The sequence below is a fragment of the Hevea brasiliensis genome, chromosome 16, assembly GCF_030052815.1.
Source record: "Hevea brasiliensis isolate MT/VB/25A 57/8 chromosome 16, ASM3005281v1, whole genome shotgun sequence".
Lineage (NCBI taxonomy): Eukaryota > Viridiplantae > Streptophyta > Magnoliopsida > Malpighiales > Euphorbiaceae > Hevea > Hevea brasiliensis.
The window spans coordinates 39,001,449-39,025,390 of record NC_079508.1 but is presented as its reverse complement, the minus strand read 5'-3'; the positions used below and the strand labels follow the sequence as shown (position 1 = coordinate 39,025,390).

The 23,942-nt window shown below is 31.1% G+C and overlaps 1 long non-coding RNA gene across 2 annotated transcripts; it reads left to right on the top strand.

Moving 5' to 3' along the window:
- Nucleotides 1–16,649: 16,649 nt before the first annotated feature.
- On the top strand, nt 16,650–21,699 carry LOC131174395 (uncharacterized). 2 transcript variants are annotated; one of them, XR_009144657.1, is made up of 3 exons: nt 16,650–16,740; nt 21,163–21,289; nt 21,399–21,698. It is a non-coding gene; the product is annotated as an uncharacterized LOC131174395 (long non-coding RNA). The 2 variants fall into 2 exon arrangements; XR_009144658.1 differs by lacking the exon at nt 16,650–16,740 and adding an exon at nt 19,542–19,560 and having other exon boundaries at nt 21,399–21,699.
- The last annotated feature ends 2,243 nt before the right edge of the window (nt 21,700–23,942 follow it).

The following is a 23,942-nucleotide window of genomic DNA, read 5'->3' as shown; positions in this document are numbered from 1 at the left end:
TTTCTGTTTAGCTATTTTCTTGGAAGGACCAGAATTTGAGGTTTCTTTTTCTTATTGCCCTTCTTCTTATTGGACTTTTCAGCAGAAGAAGATGCAATCAAAGCTACCTCTTTTCCTTTATTGCCCAGCATATTCTTTTGGGTAATAACTAGCATGTTGAGTAAACCAGCCAAGGTGCATTCCTGTTTAGTCATATGGAAATTTATCACAAAATTCCCAAAAGAATCAGGAAGGTACTGAAGGATCAAATCCGTTTGCAGTTGGAAATCCATGTTAAAGTCAATATGTTCTAGCTGCTCAATCAGCCAAATCATCTTGTGGACATGATCCCCAACATTTTGTCCCTCAGATATCCTCATGCGGAATAGCTGTCTAGATATCTCATAACTAGCATTCCTACTGTGCTCACCATACAACTCTTGTAGGTGAAGGAGGATCTTACTCGCATTCTGCATGTTCTTATGCTGCTTCTGTAACTCATTACTCATAGAAGCAAGCATGTAACACTTGGCTCTCATATCATGCTCTTTCCATTTATCCAAAGTTTCATGTTCCTCTTGTGTGGTCTCTAGAGGTAAGGAACCAGGAACATTTGAGTCTAGAACATATCCCATATGTTCAAGGTTCAGGACAAGTTTCAAATTTCTTAGCCAATCGTAGAGATTAGGTCCTCACAACCTATTGCATCAAGTATGCTTGCAAGAATATTGATGGTGGTAGTTGTTATGTGCTAATTATTATCAAAAAATTAATTGAAAAAAATAAAAATATTAATTATTAAATGTATCATGTAATTAACAAAAATGATTATGGTCTTTTAATCAAATTAGTCCTCCAACTAACATAGTGAATCCTACACTTCGAAAGTAGAAAATGGAATTGGATGGATTTCTAGTGGGTAATTGAATTCTTATAATCCTATTGATCATCCTCAGGCACATCCATTATTGAAATTACAATAAACTATAAGTGAGCAACTCCTTGCCCATCACATCTCATGTGAGGTTCAATCCTTTACCTAGCCCCTAATGCTCAAAATCTCAAGCACATTCATTATTGACTTATCTTGCATTAGTTAAGTTGATCCCATTGATCCAAAGAACTATGCAAATCATTTTAATGTCCTCAGGCACATCCATTATTGGCCACCAAACCATTTACATATTTACAACATCTCATGCTTAACAATTATTCTTAAGAAAATCTCTTAAATTAATTGCATTATATGCAACTATTTAAAATTTCTTAAAATAATTGCCCTAATGGAGGGCCCATGTTATAATTATTTTAATTATAGCATTTCCAACTTTATTCTTTTGTTTGGAAGATTTTGTGATCGTCTTAATTACTATTAAGGTCTCACTTTACACATTATCCAATTAGCATGCATATATCATATACTTGCATACATTCCCATATATCTCATGCATTTATGGATAATAAATATGGTATGATCATGGACTTTTTAAGGGATTTAATTCTGAGCCACCAAGAATTGAATCAGGGAATTCCTAGGTGCATTTCATTCATTCATATTATAAGAGTTGTTGAAGGATTACATAATCAACACTTGTTCTTGAATTCCTCCCACTGGTCCCACCAATGCTCTTGACCTCCTTGATCTTCTTGCAATCCAACTACATAGTAATCCTTGGCATACCAAGGTGAATTTACAATAACCAAATAAATGAAATTACAACCCAAAAAATATTACAACATTTATAATACATACCACCAAAATAAATTAATTAATTTACAACCCAAAGAAACATAAAAGAAATAAATCCAATCACATTGGTCTTTTATTGTCTATGATCATCCATCATGCATATCACTATTTAACAATTAAATAAAACATACATGCTAAAATTAAATTGAATATCTCATATTCAACTTAAAAATCCAGATTTGAATATGATTCAAATAAATTTAAAAATTCAGATTTGAATAACATTCAAACAAATTTAAAAATTCAGATTTGAATCACATTCAAACAAATTTAAAAATTTATATGTGAATCACATTCAAACAAATTTAAAAATTTAGATTTGAATCAAAATTTAATTGTGTGATTAAAACTCCTAATTAAACACTTTAATTAGTCATGGGCCTAATTATGGGCCTTGAAACCAAGTCCACATTCAAGCCCAAAAGCCATGCGCATAGTTGAATGCACCAAACTATGCGCACCAATGGAACTCTTCTTCATGCCGCCACATTGTTGGTCCAACTAGCAATGATTCAATCAACTCTTGATCAAATCACACATTTAAATCATATAATCAACAATCTAAATGGAAAATACAATGACTTTGCCAATTGAAGGAGCAGAAACATGAAAATTAGTAGTTTAGAACATTGAATTCAAAAATTTTCTTCTAGCATCTCATGCTTCATGCAAGATTCATTATTTACCTAATTGATTTCAATGTTAAACAGTATATTAAAACACTTTTAATATGTTTTTGGATCTATATTTGCCATTTAAGATTTTAGAATTAACAAATTAATTCATTAGAACCCTAGATTAATTCAAGAACATGTGCACTGACCTTTTGATGCACTGTTGATGTGTTTGGTATCTTTGGGAAGCACCTAGGACACCAGATGTTGTCCCTCTAGCTTGTCCACACCAAGATCACCAATGGCAGCCCCTTGAACAGCTTCTCAAGCCTTTTCAATCAATAAGAAATTGAGGTTTTGCCTTTTAGAGAGATTACAGATGTATATAAAACACTATAAACGATTTCTAGCAATTTTAATTCAAGAGAATGTTGGTAATTCTCTTTGAATTGATGAGAGATGAAGAAGAAGAGAGGAAAAGGGCAAAGAGGTGGTGGCAGCTTTGTGATAAAAATCAGAATGCTACTTTTGTTCTTTCATCCTTTCCCTTATATAGCTAGGTCACTATTTAAAATCCTTGCCACATGTCATTTTCTGATTGCATCATATTTTAATTTGACCCAATCATATTATACCAAGTGTCAAAGCCAGATTTAATATTGACTTTGATCATCTTACATAATTAAAAGACAAATGGCAAGCTTATGTATAGTGTCATGTGTCACCATCCCATAGTGCCACATGTCACCCTGTAAAATGACCAAAATACTCTTGCGCCTTAATTTTGAGTTCTCAACCCAAAATAATTTTTTCCCTTCTTCTAATCAATTGATATCAAATATAAATTGATTAATTAATCTCTATTAATTAATTTTTCATAATTAAATTCATATTTAAACACTTTAAATATAAATTTAACTTATATTATACATCCAATAACCTAGATTTGGTTTCAAGCCATGCTAGAGACTTTGCAATCTAATTGCAAACCAAACCTATTTAATTAATCAATTAAACTCTTTAATTAATTAATTAAATCAAATTTAACTTGATGATTACTTGTGTATATGTGTGACTCACTAGGCTCATCACTAATTGACAATGAGATATGATATCAACTCTTAATATCATCAGAACTCTTTCTTACCATAAATGATTTCTCTAAATCATTTTATGCAGCTCATAGACTATAGTTAACACCTAGCATAGTATGCCATAGCCACCCAATTAGTAATAATATTTGCCTTAAATGAACCTATAACCATATGTTACCATGCACGAGAATCTCTCTGCTTCAAAATCTCAATTCAAGTTGGAGTCATGATTTATGTCAAACCCCATTTGCTATGAATATTATGTTCTCTTTTAATTCCAGTTCTTGATTAAAAGATTTTCTCATCGTAAACTCTTTCTGATTAAATCTATCTCCTGCCAGAACTTGAAACATCAAGAACAATTAAATGAACATAGGATTTTATCCTATTTACTTAAGGTAATGATTCCACCTTGATCAACACCTATCTCCATATATAACTGGTAGGAGCCAACACATGCCCATATACCCATGCATAGTACAAGTATTAAAGCAGTATCAAACTTAAACCATCTATATATAAGATAACTGTGCTATCTCAGGTCTAAAGATTATATGCACTGATGTGATTTATGACAATGCATTGACAAGAGTAAACTCTATGTGCTTGTCATAAATGTCACTAGTTCGACCTACTTATCATGCATAAGTGCCTATCATGTTTGTTATATGGCATGAGACTCACTATTCTATCTTATTTACATCTCATATAAATAACTTGGGAACAAATATGATTACAATCTTTCTGGATAAGTCATGTCCTTATTGTGAAGTATCCTCGATTGTGAACCAATTTATGATACTTTGTGCTAGAAATACTGTCATTCATATTCTTAACAACTTAAGAATAGAATTTCTAACAAAATATCAATGGACCTTTTCTATTATACATAAATATATTATGTAAACAAAAAAGTGAAAATGCATTTTATTAATAAAACATGTACAAGATACATACTAAATGATATGCTCTAGGGCATACTACTAACAATTAGGTCATATCTAATAAAACTAATTTTACTTTTAAAATGAAATTTTAAATATTTTATATTTTTAGATTTAAAATATTTTATACTTTCAAATATAATTTTTTTTAATTATTTAGTGTTAATTAATAGTGGAAACACTTGTCAAAATATGATTTTGAATCTTTAGTAGTGGAAACACTTGTCAAAATATGATTTTGAATCTTTAGCTTTCAGATATATATATTTATAATAAAACTAATTTTACTTTTAAAATGAAATTTTAAATATTTTATAATTTTAAATTTAAAATATTTTATACTTTCAAATATAATTTATATTTTTTTAATTATGGAGTGTTCATTAACAGTGGAAACACTTGTCAAATTTGATTTTGAATCTTTAGCTTTTAGATATATATATATATATATATATATATATATATATATATATATATATATATATATATATATATATATATATATATATATAAGTTAAAGTGAAATTTTGAACTCAATTAAACATTATCTAATAGTGATTTTATATTTTTAAATAAAATTATTATTATTTTTTAATTATACCAACTTGATGGTTGGAATCATTATCATTTAGGTTCATTTGAACATAAACTAATATATCACTTTATTTTAATGAGTCCAAGACAAAGTAAGAACGCTATTGAATAAAAAGTAAAATCAACTTTGTCTCCCTATAATTTAGAATACATATCTTACCATAATTTTCTATAAAGAATAAACAAATAAAAAATTTGTTCATATTTCAAAGAGTCTAATATGATTAACCCTAATAAGTTAAATTTAAGGTATAAAAATTCTTCAATACAACAAAGGCACATATGCATCCTAGAGTTTAATAATAATAATAATAATAAGATAGGGATAAAAACAATAGAACACCCGAATTTTATGATTTGTTAAGATGGGTTGAAGGGAGGTTTAGTAAAATAAGATAAGATAAGGCAAAGGAAAATATAGTATGATAAGGTAAGATAATAGTTTTATTTATATTTGGGAGGAAGGTAACGTAAATGAAGATTTTATAACCTTATTTTATTTGGTTGGATGGTATTGAAAGTTAATGTTCAATATAAAAATTACAAAACTATCATTTTATGAAACTTATTATTTTATAGTAAGAATAGATATTTTGGAGATTTTTTAAAATTGATAAGGGAAACATAGGAAATCAAAAAATAAAAATTTTTTTAACCCTCCCCAACCCACCAAATTGGTGGATTAAAAATTAGAAGGTTTTGAGGGGGTTTTGATAGGTCCACTAAAGCCAAGAAAATAGTTCTCAAAATGAGAAATTGGTTGTATTTTTCATTCAATATCTCACACATATAAGGAATAAATAGGAAAAATTGAATAACAAATTCAGACCTATTCTAAAGGCAATAGGGGCTTTATTTCACTAACAAATGCTGAAAAATCTCAACAACATTTGACCAATTATTAAGCAAGAATTAACTAAGTAACTATAGCAAAGAAATAACAAAGACTTCACCAAAATATTTTCTGCTTTTAATGTACTGAACTTCTTCGTGGTCTATCATTACTTTCCCTTTTGAAGGAACCTTGTCCTCAAGGTTTAAAGTTGATAACGACACTTAATCCGCTGGTGCTTTCCCAAGTAGCATCTTCCTTAAGCAAGTCCTTCCATTGAACCAAGCTTTCATGATTAATTGTGGAACTGCTTGAATCATCCTTGTGTCCAAAGACTGCAAGTGTTCTAATAAAACATCACCATCGCCAGAAAATAGAGGCAAATCAGAGACACAGGACAACATCTCCAATATGCTTTTTGAGGAGAGAAACATGAAAAACCGGTGAATTTTGGAACCTTCTGAGCCGCAATTTGTAAGCTAATTTGCCAATTCGTTCTTCAATCAAGTAGGGCCCAAAGAAATGACTTGCTAATTTCGTGAAGCTCATGATAGACTCAATGTTGACTGAGACGGCTGGAGTTTAAGATAAACAAGATCCCCCACTTGAAACTCGACATCTCGACGCTTTAAATCAACCATCTATTTCATTTTATTAGCAGCACGGGAAAGGTGAGTTTTCAATTCAATCAAGATCTCATCTCGTGATGCTAGCATCCGATCCACCTCATGAAATAAAGATTGGCCAGCTTCATAATGTGGTATTGCAGGTGGTAGTCGACCATACAAAGCTAGGAAGGGTGACATACCAATTGAAATATGGAAAGAAGTATTGTACCAATACTCCGCCCAAGGCAAAAACAAACTCCAACGCCGAGGTTGCTGGATGCAAAGCAACGAAGGTATTGTTCCGCATAACGATTAGTTACCTCAGTTGGCCATCCGCTTCTCGATGGTATGAAGAACTCATATTCAATTGTGTACCCGAAAGCTTGAAAAATTCTCCAAAATTGCTCATAAAATGGGATCTCGATCACGATTATTGAACGAGGCATCCCATGGTATTTGACAACCCTTCCACAAACTTATCAGAATAATTTTAGCGAATATGGGTGAGATAAGGACAGAAGTGGGCGATTTCATCGAGCCTATCAGTGACCACCAGAATTGAATTTTTACCATGAGAAGTAGGCAGACCATCGATAAAATCCATTGCTATATCATCCCAGACCTGATGAGGAATTGGCAGTGGTTGTAAAAGTCCCGCCGGCGAAGAAGTGACTGTTTTGTTTTTCTGACAAACGGTACATGCAGTTATGTACTCTTGAATCTGCTTTCTCATCGAAGGCCAATAAAATTGTGGGGCTACTCTTTTATATGTTCGCAAGACGCCTGAATGCCCTCCACTAGGGGAATCATGAAATTCCTGCAGAATCTTGAGAGTTAAATCAGACTTAGGAGGTACCACAACCCGATTTTTATAAAGAATCAAGCCATTACGCCAAGAGTAAGGAGCTCCTGGGTTCTCCGAAGCTAAACTGCCCAGCTTGATCATGTAGGGATGAGAAGAAATAGCTGCTCTAATCTGATCCCATAGTGAAGAATGAGGGATGAAAAGAGCGTTGAGGCTTGGGCTACCACTAACTCTGGATAAGGCATCAGCGACTGTATTCTCCTTTCCAGGTTTGTATATGATCTCGTAGTCAAATCCCAGTAATTTGGAGACCCATTTTTGCTGTTCAGGTGTAATGACTCTCTGTTCCACCATGTACTTCAAGCTGCGCTGATCAGTTTGGATATAAAACTTTCGGCCAAGCAAATAAGGGCGCCATGTTCGAATAGCTTGCAGTATTGCTAACATCTCCTTAGCGTATGTGGACCAAGACTGTTTTGAAAACCCCAGAGCACGGCTCATGAAAGCAATGGGCCGATCATGTTGTGATAATACAGCTCCGATGCCGTTGTTGGAAGCATCAGTGGTGATGACAAAAGGGGCATCAAAATTCGGCATTGCAAGTATTGGTGTGGAGGCCATGGCTTTTTTCAGTGCAGTAAAGGAATCATCTGCTTCCGAATTCCAGAGAAATTGACCCTTCTTCAAAAGATTGGTTAGTGGCCGAGCAATGGTTCCATAATCACGAACAAATTTCCTGTAATATCCTGTCAAGCCCAAAAATCCACGCAAATCAGATACATTAGTGGGTTTAGGCCAATCAATCATAACCTGTATCTTCCTCTGATCCACCTGAACACCATTACAAGAGATGATGTGTCCCAAATATTCTATCTGCTGCTGTCCAAAGGCACACTTGCTGAGTTTGATATAAAATTGATGTTGCCGCAATAATTCAAAAGCAGTGCGTACATGTTGCAGGTGTAATTCCCAGGTAGGGCTATAAATCAACACATCATCAAAAAAGACTAACACAAATTTTCGCAAGTGAGGACGAAAAATTGTGTTCATGAGCGCTTGGAAAGTGGAGGGAGCATTACACAAGCCGAAAGGCATTACCAGGTACTCGTAGTGACCATTGTGAGTACGGAAAGCGGTCTTGTGAATGTCAACATGGTGGACTCGAACTTGATGGAATCCAGCAATAAAGTCTAGTTTTGTAAAGTAAGCTGCTCCATACAACTCATCCAAAGATATCACAATCGTAGGGATGGGAAATCTGTCTTGTATGGTCACCTCATTAAGAGCCTGGTATTCTGTACAGAATCGCCAAGTCCCATCTTTCTTACGGACAAGTAATACAGGTGAAGAGAAAGGACTGGTACTTGCCTGAATAAATCCCGATTTCAACATGTCATGAACCTACTTCTCAATTTCTGCCTTTTGGAAGTGAGCATATCTGTATGGCCGAACATTAATAGGATTAGTGCCTTCCTTGAGGTTGATTCGATGGTTGATTTCACATTCTGGAGGAAGCTGACTTGGCTTTTGATAAATATCTGGAAACTAATCCAATAAGAGTTTCATCTCAGGATGAATTCCTTCGGGAAAGACAGTCGAAGTGGTTTCCACGCAAATGGCAAAGAGTGAATTATTGTGTTTCAAATCTTTGGCCATTGCTTTCAAAGAAGAAGCTTTAATTGGCTGACCCTTAATTCCCTGTAGATGGTGCTGCTCCCCTTTCCATAGAAAATCCATCGCCGCTTGTCCCAATTGCACTGAACTGTACCTAGTTTTCTCAACCATTGATCTCATAGAACCACATCCAAACCTATAATCGGAAAGGAATAGAACGTGATGGTGAAGGGAATTCCCTGTAAAAGAGCAGGGGTATTCCTGAATTTGCCGTTGCACTGTAGAGGATCCCCGTTGGCTACCTTCACGTTGAATGGTGAAGTCGGCTCAATTGGTAATTTTAATATTCGTGCTATTCTCTTGTTTATGAAATTGTGGGTGGACCCACTTTCTATTAGACTAATTAATTACATGGGATTGTTTCGTATATTAACACTCATTTTACCAAATTTACGACCATCCAAAGGAGAGCATGAAGCGAAATCTCCGTTCACTATCATCATCCTCCTCTTCAATTCCAATTCCGCCATCAAGAAGAAGAAGTCAGAGTTTGGAGCACTGTGTCCAGAACAAATCGCCATCACGCTTAAAACATAGTCCCTTAGCCCGATGATTCTCGCATCTCCTCCCAAGAGAGTCGCTTAATAGGCGTGCTCGCTTTGTTTTAGTTGGAGAAGAAGAGCTCGGTTGATAAGATGGGCGAATTGCCTTCTTTTGTCGCAGCAATTGCTCATCCCTCATACGAGCTAGGCTGATTGCATCCTTAAGAGTCTGTGGCTTGAACATTCGAATACCATCAGAGATTTCTGACTTGAGACCGCCCATAAAAGTCCCCACTAGTGCCTTTTGAGTCCAGCCCTTAACTCGGTTTCCCAGCCTTTCAAACTCCCTCTGATAATCACGTAGGGGTGCTGTTTGCCGGATTTTTGATAACGATTCGTCAAAATCCTCGTAATCAGTAGGCCCAAATCGTGACCACAGTTCTGCAGAAAAGATTTCCCATGTTACCGTTTTTCCCGCTTCTGTGTGAGTTCTACATAGCCACTGCCACCACTCATTCGCTTCCCCCCGAAGGTGATAAGAAGCCAAGGACACTTTCTCTGATTCTGGCATTCCTTGATACTCGAAGAATTGATCAACTCTGGTGAACCATTCAGTTGGATCATCTCCTAATATTTCGTAAACTCCGCCGCTAATTTAGCGAGTATAAAGGTTTTCCCCTTCTCCGATTCATCTTGGCGAAGTGACTGACTAGCCTGGTCGTTTGCACTGCTAGTCGCTTCTTTGCTAGAGAGAGTAAGTTCGGAGAATTTAGTGATGGCTGCTTTGATTTGCTGCAACTCATCGCTAATTCCTCGTTCCATTTTTGACAGGTTATCTTGGAGCTGGCCGAAGCCAACTTCCAAATTTTCGATTCGCTCCTTGTTGGTTGTCATAGGAGAAGAAGAGAAAAAGATAGTACGATAAGATAAGCTCTGATACCACTGATAGGTCCCAGTCAAAGCCGAAGAAAATAGTTCTCAAAATGAGAGATTGGTTGTATTTTTCATTGCTGAATATCTCACATATAAGGAATAAATAGGAAAAATTGAATAACAAATTCAGACCTATTCTAAAGGCAATAGGGCTTTATTTCAAATAACAAATGCTGAAAAATCTCAACAACATTTGACCAATTATTAAGCAAGAATTAACTAAGTAACTATAGCAAAGAAAATAACAAAGACTTCACCAAAATATTTTCTATTTTTAACAGTACTGAACTTCTTCGTGGTCTATCGCTTTCAACCCCCAAATCAACCCTCCAAAACCCCTATCCCTCAACCCTCAATCCCAAACAAGCAAAAAATTCTTTAAACCATCCCTTACTTTCCCTTACAACCATAACCCCTCAATCCAAACAAAGGGTTAAAGTGGTGATATAACTATTAAAAAAAGAGAGAAAGTAAGACAGGTGTAGATCAAATGCCGCTCCTATCTTGTCCAAATTCAAAATTCTATTAACGTATTGAATATTCTCAATCATTCACTTCCTCACAACTATCCACCACTTCAGACAACTTTGCTTGACTTGAAGATCCTCCTAGTAGCCCGTGTGAACTTGAAATGCTTGCACTTAATTTCATTCCTAAATTAGAAGAGTTTTATACACATTTTACAAGATTCTCCTTAGTTCGAACAAATGTGGTAGGCACATTTAAAGATGATTCAAAATTTAAGGCACTCCACTGATTAATTGAAGCTGCAATAGGAGCTTTTTTCCCCTTCCATGTAAAAGTCTAAACACACTACTAGAGAAATAAATGATAAATTAAATGGTTATATATAATTTTTTATGGAATTAGTTAAAAAAATAAGTTAAAATAGAATTTGAAATTCAATTATGCTTTATCAAATATTTTAAATTTGAATATTTTATGTAACTATAATTAATAGAAAACATTTTAAATTATCTTTTTATTTATGTATATATATCTTGTTATGAGATTAGTTAAAACAAAAAAGTTAAAATAGAATTTTAAATTCAGTTATGCTTTATCTAATATTTTAAATTTAAATATTTTATACAATTAATAATTAAAAAACATTTCTTAATGATTAGATAAACTAGCCATCTAATTATTTTATTTAAATTCTAAATACTTTATATTTGAAAATTTTTATACATTAAAAAAATAAAAGAGATAAATTAAAATAAAATTTTAAATATGTTAAATTTTGTAAATTTTATTAAAGAAGATAAACTAAAGTGAAATTTTAAACCAAATTTTTTAAATTCTATATATTAATAAAATAAGAAAATAAACTAAAATGAAATTTTAAATATTTTAAAATTTGTAAATTCTAAATTTCTTATATTTTTTAAATAAATTATAAAGTATTTTTTATTTTCATAAGAACAATGTAAGATTTTGTTATGATAAAATTTTAATTAATTATAATTTTATTTTAAGTATTGATAAATAAATAAGTTATTAGTAGATTAATTTTTATTATAGTTTGAATTAATTAAAATAGCCATCTATCAATAAAATGAAAAACAAAGTAGGAAAAAAATGGTCATGCCATGACGATTTTTGAAATATCATTAGTAAAATTCTTATACTTTAAATAAAAGAAATGTTTTTAAAATTAATATTTTAAATTTTATAAATAAGTTTTTATTTTATATATATATATATATATATATATATATATATATTACATAACATTATTTTAAATAATCTCATATTATTGCACTTGAAAAATATTATTTAATTACATATTCAACTCTTAAAATTTTTATAATTAACTTTAAATATTACATATCAGAAAATAATAAAATGTATTAATTGATAATATTATGTTTAAAATGAATTGATTGTATTTTTTTAAATGGAAGTATGTTTTTTATGTTTTATTTTGCTCTTTATTTACATATATATTTTAATTATTTGGGATATTAATATGAGTTTATACTAATAATTATTTTTTTAACATTTTATGCATTTTTAATGCATTTTAGAGATATGTCTTTCAATAATTTATATAATATTAAGTTTATATTTATTGTATTATAATTAATTAATATTAAATATAAATATATTAACAATTCAAATACTAAATATTAAAAATTAATAAATCCACCAGCAAAAGCATAGGCATTTAGCTAGTAAGTATAAATAACTAAAAATACAATCAAATAACTTAGTAATTCCCTATAATTTTAATGCATCTTATTTCTATCTCTTTTAATTATATTTTATCATCAATTGTTAAGAGGCTAATTGGCTAAAAAAATTCTATATATTTACATTTGTTGCTTATTTTATCCAAATATTTTAATTTTGGACAATTAAACTAAATTTTTTAAAATTGAAGAAATTGATCTAAAGCCCAAATTTATGTAAATTAAATTTATTCTATAAAGTTTGACAAAACTTATAACTTAGTCCTTATATTTTCAAAACCAAGCAATTTAGTTCATGAGATTTAGCAAAACTTACAACTTAATTAGTCCCCTCGGTCCAATTGATTGTTAATTATTGCAAAATAACTAAAATACCCTGAACTCTAAATATTTTTTAAGAGAGATGAATGGGAAGCCGCGAGCTTATCTACCTCGATCTAGTTGTGACATATTGCAATCGAGTTAGGACCCACCTCCATCCACCAGCCCTTCCCTAAACAAACCCCATAGCCATTGGAAATGCAAAGATCGAAGCTCCAAGAAGAGAACTCACGGGTCAAGTTGCGACTCTTGAACCTAACGTGACCAAATCTTTATTTTTCCAACGTAAGAATTTTTTTTTATTTCATTTCAAGAAATTAAAATTTCACTTATTAAAATCTAAAAAATATATATTGGAACGGTTATGAAAAATTCTAAAATAATTCTAGTAAATTCTTGAGAGGAAGAAGAATTAATATTGAGAAAAATAATATATTTATTATACTATTTAAATGTAAAGTTAAAATTAAGGGACTGTTGTAGGTTTTGTCAAATTTCAAGCATTAAATTACTTAATTTTGAAAATATAGAGTATACGTTGTAAGGTTTTGTTAAACATCAGAGACGAAATTATAATTTACTAAATTCTAATTTGAGTGTTAAATAATTTTTTTTTTATTTTGAAATATTTGGTTTAGTTATCCAAAATTAAAAGGTTTGGATAAAATGGTCAATAAACATAAACATTTGAATTATCCAACCAATAGGCTTTGTTAATAACTAATATGTATCTATTAAATAAAATTTATTATTCTTACTAAATTTATGGTATTATTATTATTATTATCATTAGTCACTTATTAGTATGACTTTTTGATTTTCTAATTCTTAACATAATGTCTATATGTCTTAAAAAAAAAATCTAATAAGGCTATAAAATAAAATTGAGTTAGATAGAACAATAAATAAGCAAATAATAAGTAAAATAAAAAATAATTAATGAATATGATAGTGACATAAAAAAAGCTACGGTCACAAATATATATTCTTAAATAAATATCAAATAAAATTAGTGTTAAAAAATAATTTTACTAAATTTTAATAAAAAAAAGTATATCTAAATTTAAAATTATTATAAACCTCCATCATCAAATCTTGAAAGTTATAGTAAACCTACTGGAGTTGTTTCTCTCTTATGAGGTGGTTTGCAGCGTTGCTCTTGTCAAGATTGGTGTTACTCGCATCTCATTAGAGTCTTGTAGGTTTGTTGCAGTGTGACTGCTTGAAAGTTGTTGCCTGCCCCCTGGCTAGTCCAACATTATATGAATTTCTCATGGACTTTCGACTAACCCAGTTCATATGAAGAAACAATGACTTGAAGTCAGTTTCAAAAGCAGCTTTGATGCTAGCTCCAATTTGTTCAGTCACTTATTAAGTAATTTGGATGCTAATGCTTTGTATGTCGAATGCAATTGGAGTCACCACTTATGCTAAAGATGTCTTGGCATCTTGAACTTGTTGTTCATTGAGTTTAGCTTCATCAACTACTCCATTAAGGTTGGATCCTGCTACTTTTTTTCATAATAAATCATTGTTTTGGGCATGATGTCCAAAACTCTTGTGTGACAATTACGAACTAAAAAGTGAGAAAGTAAAAACAAGTAAAACTGTTTGTAGTGTTTGGCTAAGAATAATGTTGTAAAATGTGTGATGTTGACACTTGAGTATAATTATGGTCCCATTGGGCTTATGAAAAACTATTTTTGTGCTAATTTGATTTTACTCAATTTGAGTGTGTCAAAAGTACACATGACCCTTTTTTCTCACATATGTGTTGGATTACGGGCATGCTAGGGATGCTAAGATCTCGAGCGTGTAATGTTAATGCACCAGTCTGACTTCTAATATGAACGATTGGTGGGAAATAAATGACTAGATTTTTTCTTAGGATCCCTGACTTCACTAGAATGCGCTTCATCAAGATCTCTACTTGACTCAACTTTGACAAATTGAGAAGATTAAAAGTTGAGTGCTTGTAATTAAAAGATTGCTTATGCATGAATTAATAAAGGTTGTGTTTGAAAAATAATAGTTGTACAAGGCTGATTTCCTTGAAAAGTAAATTTATTCAGAAAAAGTAAATTTTGCACTTGATTGAAAGAGAAAATTACTTGCGAAGAAAATGTAAATATGTGCACAAAATACAAATGAGATCTTTAAAAAGTTAAAGGATTGATTTGTTTGAAAAAGTAGACATTTACAGAAAATTATAAACCGAGCTTGCAGAAAAATTAAAGAACTGATTTGCAGGTATTAAAATATGTGAAATAACTCATAAATTGCATTGAAAGTTGAAGAACTTGATTATAGGAAATGAAATATGTGGGAAAAGAGTTATTATTAGATCTTTTGAAATAAAAATAAAATGGCTAAAATGAAATGATACTAGACCGAAAAATAAAAAACACTATTGAAATGTAAAGAAAAATATTAAACTAAAGGAATTGAACTAAGGCATCGTGCCTATCACATGTTTTGGCTAGTGTTGATTGTGTTAAGAGTTCTTTAAAATTGAACCATAATACTCTATTTATGCAGTTGAATTGCTTGGTGGCTAAGTTATGCATCAAGTATTACTTGATAATCAAGTTTCTTGTATCAAGTTATTACTCTTTACATTCAAGTCTTCATAAAAAAAAAAAAGCAATTTTGATGTTGGTACTTGCTCTCTAAGTTACAACAATGTTATTCATTTTTTATACACCATTTTCTCCACTACTTCTATTGAATAGCCACCTTGCAATCACCTATTATCTCCTATATAACTTGATCTTAGGAGACTAACAAATAGTGCTCTATCATTTGTAACTTTCTTTATTTAGGTAACTACCTACTGATTCATTTCAAATAACTATCTTAACTGCTTTCGGCTCCAAATTAATTATGCACTCATTATTGATTTTTTACCAACTTGGTATGCCAAGCTAAATTAATTGGAAAATTTAATTTAATATCTTGAACTCATTAATTAATTTGGGTTTAAATTGTAGTGCAAACACATATACATTATTTATATAATAATATTATTCAATAGATTCCCAATACTACTAAAAAAAATTTTCCAATATATATTATTAATTAATTGATATATTTATTCAATGTTATAAATTCGTTAGATACATAAACGAAAATTATAATTTTCTTAATTTTATTGACAATAATTTAAAAAATAAGATAAATAAATTTTAATTATTAATTTATATTAATTATTAAATTTTGTAAAATTTGAATTGGATTGGTTTGGAGGTAAATGACCTGCAATGCCCACACCCTTATACTAGCATGAATAATAACATTTATAATACAATGAGCGGTAGATATTTAAATAAGAATTAATTAAAAAATAATAAAAAATAAAAAAAAAGAAAAATCTATATGTGCTGAAAAAAACAAAAAATCCCAAGACATCTTTACAATTCATTGTCGATTCTTAATTTTCTCATCTGCCACTCTTCTTAGCCCTCACTCCAAACTCCACTCAAAGAATGGCCACCACCCTCGCCTTCCTCCTTGGCGTCGCCTCATCGTATCTTATCAGCTGTTGCTCCACCTCATGTAATCGTCGTTGCATCACCATCGCCTGAAGGAATTGAGTTGTGACTCGACTGACTTAACAAGAGAGAGAGAGAGAGAGAGAGAGAGAGAGAGAGGTGGAATCAAGGATCAATAATTGGGAAAGAAGTGATCCAATTTTTCTCCAACCCAGTAAAGAAGCAAAGCAAGGCAACTGTTAATTAGAGGAGAAGGTTACTCGAATATTTGGGAACAAAACTTGAAGGTTCCAAATTCATAAAGCTTCAATCAAATTCCAACATCCGAGGTCATTAAGGTCTATTAAGCCTATTATTTTCATCACCATCAGTAGATAGTCTATTGGTTGGAGATAATTGAAGCACACACACCAGCAGTAGCCAGGTTATATTTCTTTCTTGTATTTTTCCCTTTTCATTTGTTGAAGCAACAGTTAAACTAGATTAGGGCATTGATGCCTGAGTATAATAGCTTTGAATTAAATTAATAAGTCATTAGAATTGTTAGTCATTCTTTCATGCTATTGAAATATTAAAGAGATGACATGATTTGTGTCTAACTAATCAATCAATTAGTAGGGTATGAAGTTTTAGTACAAGAAATTGGGGATTGGTGATTTTTTTTTAAAGAAAACTTGTTACTCTGCTGATAATGCAATATCTATCAAGGACCTATATGTAAAGAGTTAGGCCAGGTGGAGGAATTTATGCATTAACAGAAATTTTGAGGTAGAGCAAGATTTATTTTCTAAGCTTATTTAATCTGCCACTTTATAAAAATGATTTAACAACCACTTATGCTTGTTTATATATATATATATATATATATATATATATATATATATATAATTTTCTCAATTCATTCAACTTTGTATCTCTGTAGGACCTTCAAAATTAAATACTTCAACAATTTAAATATCATCTATTTGCCACTACGCTCAACTAGGGGACTTGTGTAACACCCTGTTTCCTAAGAATAAGAATAATAATAATAATAATAATAATAATAATAATAATAATAATAATAATAATAATAATAGTAATGTATTTTTAGAGATATTTTAATAGATGTTTCTGGAAAAAAAAAAGGGGACAAAATGGGGAGAAAGGAAATGAGGACTAATATGGAATTTCTCTAGAACCTAATAGAAATAAAAGAAGAAAGGAAGGATTGATTTGGGGACCTCACAAATGAAAAAAAAATAATAATAATAAAAGAAGAGTCTAGAATCGAAAAAGGGGGAGAAAAAAAAAAACATAGAAGGGATGGGAGGAAGAGGAGATAGGGTGAGACGGGTAGGGGAGCGTAGCAACGAAGAAATCATCTTTGGGTAAATTTTTGGAGTGCAAGACTAGCCAGCACCTCAAATCCCTTCCCTTCTTTGAGTAAGATTTATAGTGTTATTTTCTTTCACCTGGAAACAGAAAACCCAACGAAAAGAGAGGAAGAGCCACGGCTATTCCTCACCAAATTGATACCTTTTTTTTCTACGAAACTGTAGAAAATCTGACCCTCCTCCACCTCTTTGGAATGACCCCTTCAACTCTTAGTTTTTAGTAAGAAATCAAAGAAGGGAAAGATTGAAGGATTCGAGACTCGGAGCTTCTTGCCATTGATTTAGTAAATCAGCATCTACATTTAGATGTGCAAAGGCTGCAATAAAGGTCACCAGACCTTAAACTTCTTTCTCCATCTCTAAATGGTTGATTTTGATATTGATGAGTGGAGGACACGGACAGCAATGCTGTAACTCACATAAGCCATTTATGAAATTCTGATTTATTTGAATTCATTTGTTTTAATCATATTAGATTCCAAATTGATGTTGGCCATGCTAGTTAATTCTTAGTCCTTGGATGACACTGTATTGGGTTTGATTAATCGTTAATATATCCTAATATGTTATTGCCAATTGATTATTCTACTTTTAACACCAAAATATGTAATCTTACTTCAGGAAAAAGGTAATATATATATATATATATATATATATATATTATCATCAAGATGACAAATTTTAAGATTTGCATGGGACCTTGAATTGTAAAAGCAAATGCCATTAAAGTGAGCACTTCTTTGTTTAACCTTGGGTAAACGACCATAGAGTATATTCTATACTAGACTAAATTCTATCTGTTGCAAAGTTTTTTACTTCTTCATTATCTATTGAAAGGGCTTTATTTCAAACTAATGCTATATTGTCTTGTAGAAAAATTACTGATGTTTATATTGAAGTAGCAAGAAACAAATTGAATGAATAAATAAGTGTAGAGAGCCACTATTTCATCAGATATTCTCTTGTTGTTTGTGCTATATTGTTAAGTATTATTGTGAAAGGATCCTAATAAGTGTCACATAAATTGAAATTTTAAGAATGGTCTGTTTTTAATTGAAAGAAACAAAATGAATGAGAACAAAACACATCATAATTTTCATTCTATAAATCATAACTAAAAGGTATTTTTCATTATGTATTGAGAGGTGTATAGTTCCATTACATGGGCTGTATACATTATATTCACAGCAGAGATTATTATCATGACAGGTTTCTTTTAATGATATTCTCTTAGCATTCAGTTTCTGCTTCTGCCAAAGTAGGTCTTTATGCTTGATTGGGAGTTTTGGAGTCCATCCACTCTATATAATTGTTTTTTTTCTAGTGTGGACTGGGGGGGTTAAATATAAATACATTTTTATAAACTTGCTGGTGCTGCCATTTATTGATTAAAGTTATTGATTTATTACAATCTTACAAGTGGAGTTGAAATTATAAATGATTGTGATATAGTTATATTTGATCATGTGGATGATTTAGTTTGGACTCTAAATAATTGTTGAATGGAAATGGAAATGGTTTAATGACTTTATTTCTATTCACATCCACATTTATGAAATTTGAAATTATGATTTCAAAGGAGAGGAAATATAATAGTGGAAGTTTGAATCGAATATAACAAATTATGTAATTGTGGATATTTATGATATCTAGAGAGTCATGTTTTCTTAAATTATTTTGAAGGAAAGATAGGTTTGAATTGATATTGAAATACTGTCAATTATTATTATTATTATTATTATTATTATTATTATTATTATTATTATTATTATTATTATTTATGATTCTATTTTAATCATGTAAGAGTTACGTGAACCTGATCCTCCATAGGAGGTACGTAGATAGCCTTCGGGTGCGGTCCAAAGTAGGTAAAATTTTATTCTCTTTGCTTTCAATGTCCCTCTTTCTAGTTCTCTAAATATTTGAATCTAAAATAATATTTGTAAATATGATGTCTTAATATATACATTGGTTTATTAATAAGTTTAATTAGTCAAAAAAAAATTATGTTTATATGCGGTATTTATAGATAGTTGATTAGTTATTTATATTATAGAAAACTATAGTTTAGTTCAGGTTTCTCATGTTTTAATTAGGAGAATGGGTGTGACAACTAGTGTCTTCTACTAGTGTCTTGTTTAGGAGCTTAACTAAATTATGTTTGCTAAAAATAGGAAAAATTTATGTATTTAAATATAACAATAATATGAGCCTTATTTCTTCAAGGGCAAGTGAAATATAATTAAAATTTTATTCTTGAATATTGCTTTGTTATTTTCTTTTTGGCTGTATATGCGAAATTCTAGTCAATTGAATTATATTTGAAATTCTTGAAAGTGGAGTTATTATAGTTGGTTTGTATGTAATCATTCAGGATTTGGAGTCAAATATCTATTTTATTATTATTAAATCAACTTTGGCTGTGAGGTTGGAATTGAGGTTGATTAAATAACACACTACCATATTCCTAATTTGGAAATTACGAAGTGGTAGGTCGAACCATATGCTAATATTTAAGGTATTCTTTGTGATTCTAAAGGGGAAAATAAAATAAAATGAGTTAAAAGGATGGATTTTATTTATGTATTATTATTATTATGATGATGATGATGATGATGATGTGTGTGAAACTTTGGATGGTCGCTTATCTCAATTGAAAATTGTTTCTTGAAATTTGTGTTTGAACAAGGGAAATGTCCATTTTACAAAAGGGAAGATGTTGCTGAATTTTTGACAAGAATTGGAAATGGTTAAAAATTTTGTATTAGAATTGATAATTAGAAAGTATAAAGTAGAAATGTCAATTATAAGCGATTTAAGGGCTACATGGATCTGATCCTCTATAGGAGGTACTTAGGCAGCTTTTAGGTGTAGTCCAAATTAAATAACTTTACTTTCTTCCTTTCCAAAATTTTCTTTTCTATTGTTCTTTCCATTTTCTCATTGAGTTAAAATTTGGGACTCTATTCGCTTTTGCACTTTAGCTTCTAGTTATTTTTGTTATTAAGATAGAGTCTTTATTGTCCTTTATATGCTTAGTGTTTGATTTAATTTATTTTATTTAAATTAATTTTTCAAATAAAATTTATATTATTCAATAAAATGTGTACATATGTGTGTGTCTCAATTTCTCTTATTCTCCTTAAGCAGCTATGTATATCTATGCAACTTTGAGTCCTGAAATAGGTCGGTTATTTTGATGTTGTATGTTAGTTGAGAAATTGTATGCTTTAGGGGCACGTCCTTATGTTCAATTAATTTATTTATAGGAGAATATTGTAATTTTAGTTTTAGGTTACATCTATCGTGTTTAGTGAATTTTTTGGGGGTGTGACATGACCTCCACACTAACCAATGAACAGCCCTACCTGTTTCCCATTGGTGCACTTTCAATTTGCAATCGCCTCTTCTTTTTTGTTCCAAATCTCATGTTGTAAGTGTTTCTCCATCTCTGCTGGTTGTTTTTCCAGTTTTAAAACCTACTACGCTGAAGCACTGCCCTGGATAAGCTCCAACTGCTAAACCCCTAAGCCCTGGTGGTCTGGTTCAAGCCTTCTTCTTTGTTTCATCCCTCAACGGTTTACGTTTCTTTTTCAGGTAACACATTTGGTTGCTGGGAATCATCAACTGCCACTTAAATTTCTTTCTTCATCTATGCCTTAATCTGCATTTCAAAATTTTCCTTTAACAGTTATTTGTGCTCTAGGGTTTGAGCTAGAAATGCCTTCAAAGGCAAAGAAGCATTCAAAGACAGTTTCGAGGCTTTCAAATTTTGGCCAATCTTTGTCCCCTGGAGCACCATCGTTGATTTCTTCTACTGATTTAGAAATTCATGAGCAGGATCTCATCCTCTCTCTAGAACAAGCATCAACTAGATTTCCTTTTATGATTGGGAAATTTGCTTTCATTGGTCGAGTCACTGATGTTGTTTCTGAGTTAAGAGGATGTAAAATTTGGCTTTCAGAGTCTTCCATGGTTGCTTTTTCCCTTTCCCCTGGTTCCATTGTATCGGTAATTTGCCCTGTGTTTATTTCTATTATATTAATGATTATTTATTATACTTTTTTCGCATAATCTTTATGTTATTAGTTGGTGTGCTGTATGCAAATGTGGGTGCCTGAGTGGAGGTTCAATAACAGTAGAAATTGATTAACCTACATCAATATCATGATCATTAGCTCCTAATCTCTCTATCTCTCCTCCCCCCCCCCCCCACTCTCTCTCACTCACATATTGTTAAGAGTACCCATTTCACACCAATGTTTTCTGATGCAGTGGAGCAAATTGTCTGTGTATTTACATTCTTTGTATGCTTCTTTCCCCCCTAATGATTTCTTTTTTGGTCTTTAAACTTGAAGCTTTGATTCCCACTGAAAATTATTTTTTTCATGTTGATGATAATAGTTTTCTTTCTTTAAAGTTGGTTAACTTTTACATTTTGTCTATTATTTGTCTGGGTTATCCTTGTAGCTTTTAATGTAATAAGCGGTGGAGAGTTTGCATCTTTTATTTGTTTTTCTATTTTTAATTAATTACTTTTGTTGTTGAATATAATATGCTAATCTTATTGCAAGTTTCTCTTGCTATTTCAGAGAGAAGCATTTCTAATAACTTTCCTTTCAGCTCAATATCAGATGAATGTACTAGGCGTTCAAGTTTGAATCTGCGGATCAAATAGCTATTGAGTTAGGAAACTACTTTGATTTGGCTATGGTTTTTCCTTCTAATAAGGTTTGGCAATCTCTCCTTTTCTTTTTTATTCTCGCATACCAATAAATGGGGAGAAAGAAGTAATGTTATATTTGTTTATTTAGTTATGCAGTGAATTCGAAAAGGTTTAGCATTGGTCCAAAGCAAAATCAATAATTAATATTTCAATAGGATGAACAATTTAAATTTCTTTAAGGATGTATTTTCCTTTTCAACATTCCATTTTTAAGGGTTTTTTCCCTATGCTAAATCTTGTAAAATCATTGTATTTGAGTTTTATAGTATTTTCCTTTTTCTTTTGTGTGTGTGTGTGTGAAAAGTGAAAAGTAAGGATAGTAACATAGTACTATCATGCACTAAGGGGTGAATTTGCATACAATAGGGAAATTAAAAACTAACAAGCATTTGTGTAAGTCTAAGTTTCTATGTGTTTTAGAAACATTTGGGTAAGTCTTATAAAATATTTCTACATTTTCTAGTTTTTGTCAAGCTTAGGAAAATTGGTGAAAGTGAAATATGCTTCTAGTCAAAAGGAAAACCATGTCATGGTCAAAGCAAATGGCTTCCTAGTTCTCAAACAGGAGGTGATTTTTGACACTTAATATGAACTTATAAAAATAGAAGAAATTTGTAAGAGAACCACATGGCCATATACTCACTACTTTATAAACCATTGCTAACCTTCACTGTTCATCACTGGTTTGACCACCACAACATATGCTTTGTTTTCTGTTTAATATTCTTTCCTATTTAAACTATGAATGGTAAAGGCTTAATGGTCAAAATGATCTAAAGTTTTTCGAGTGTTTTCAATTATGTCTAATCCTTTTAATTTTAGCAATTTTATCCCAATTTCAAAAGTTAATTTTAAATTTATCCAATAGTTAAAATTGAAGTTAGGGATGCTTATGTGGTAGCTGACTATGATGAAAATTTTTAATTATGGAACTCACATATATGGATTCGTTATTATCTAAAAAATAATATTTTAATTGCAATGATATGGACCCCACAATTTAGAGCAAAAATAGACATGACAAGCCTTTCTATTATTTGTCATTCACAAATTCTAAAATGCATTGGTAGGATTATGCCCAGCACTTCTTTTTCCAAAAAAGAATAGGTAGCATGATGCCTCCAAGCCAACAAGTCATTTTCAATTAACTATGAAATTCCCTTGAAAATTCAAGCTAACTCCCAAATGGCAAGTCCAATTACAACTTAGTAAAATTCCTATGATAATAATGTGAATCCTTCTCTTCCATTCCACTTTTTATGACTGACTTAGCTTATGTAAATGCAATAGTTGTATACCATAATGTGCTATCTTTTATTGTTGTTGTCAAGATCCAAGATCCGTTTGTAAAAAACTTTCTAAGCAAAGAATACAGTATTGGACCATGGGAAATTTGGGCCTTGTTTAGTTGGGGAAAACATTTTCTTTTTTTATTTTTTCCAATTTTCTTCTCTATTTGCCTTTTAATTATTCCTTCTCCCTAGTGAAAATTCAATGAACTAGAAAACATGTTCTTTTGTCCAA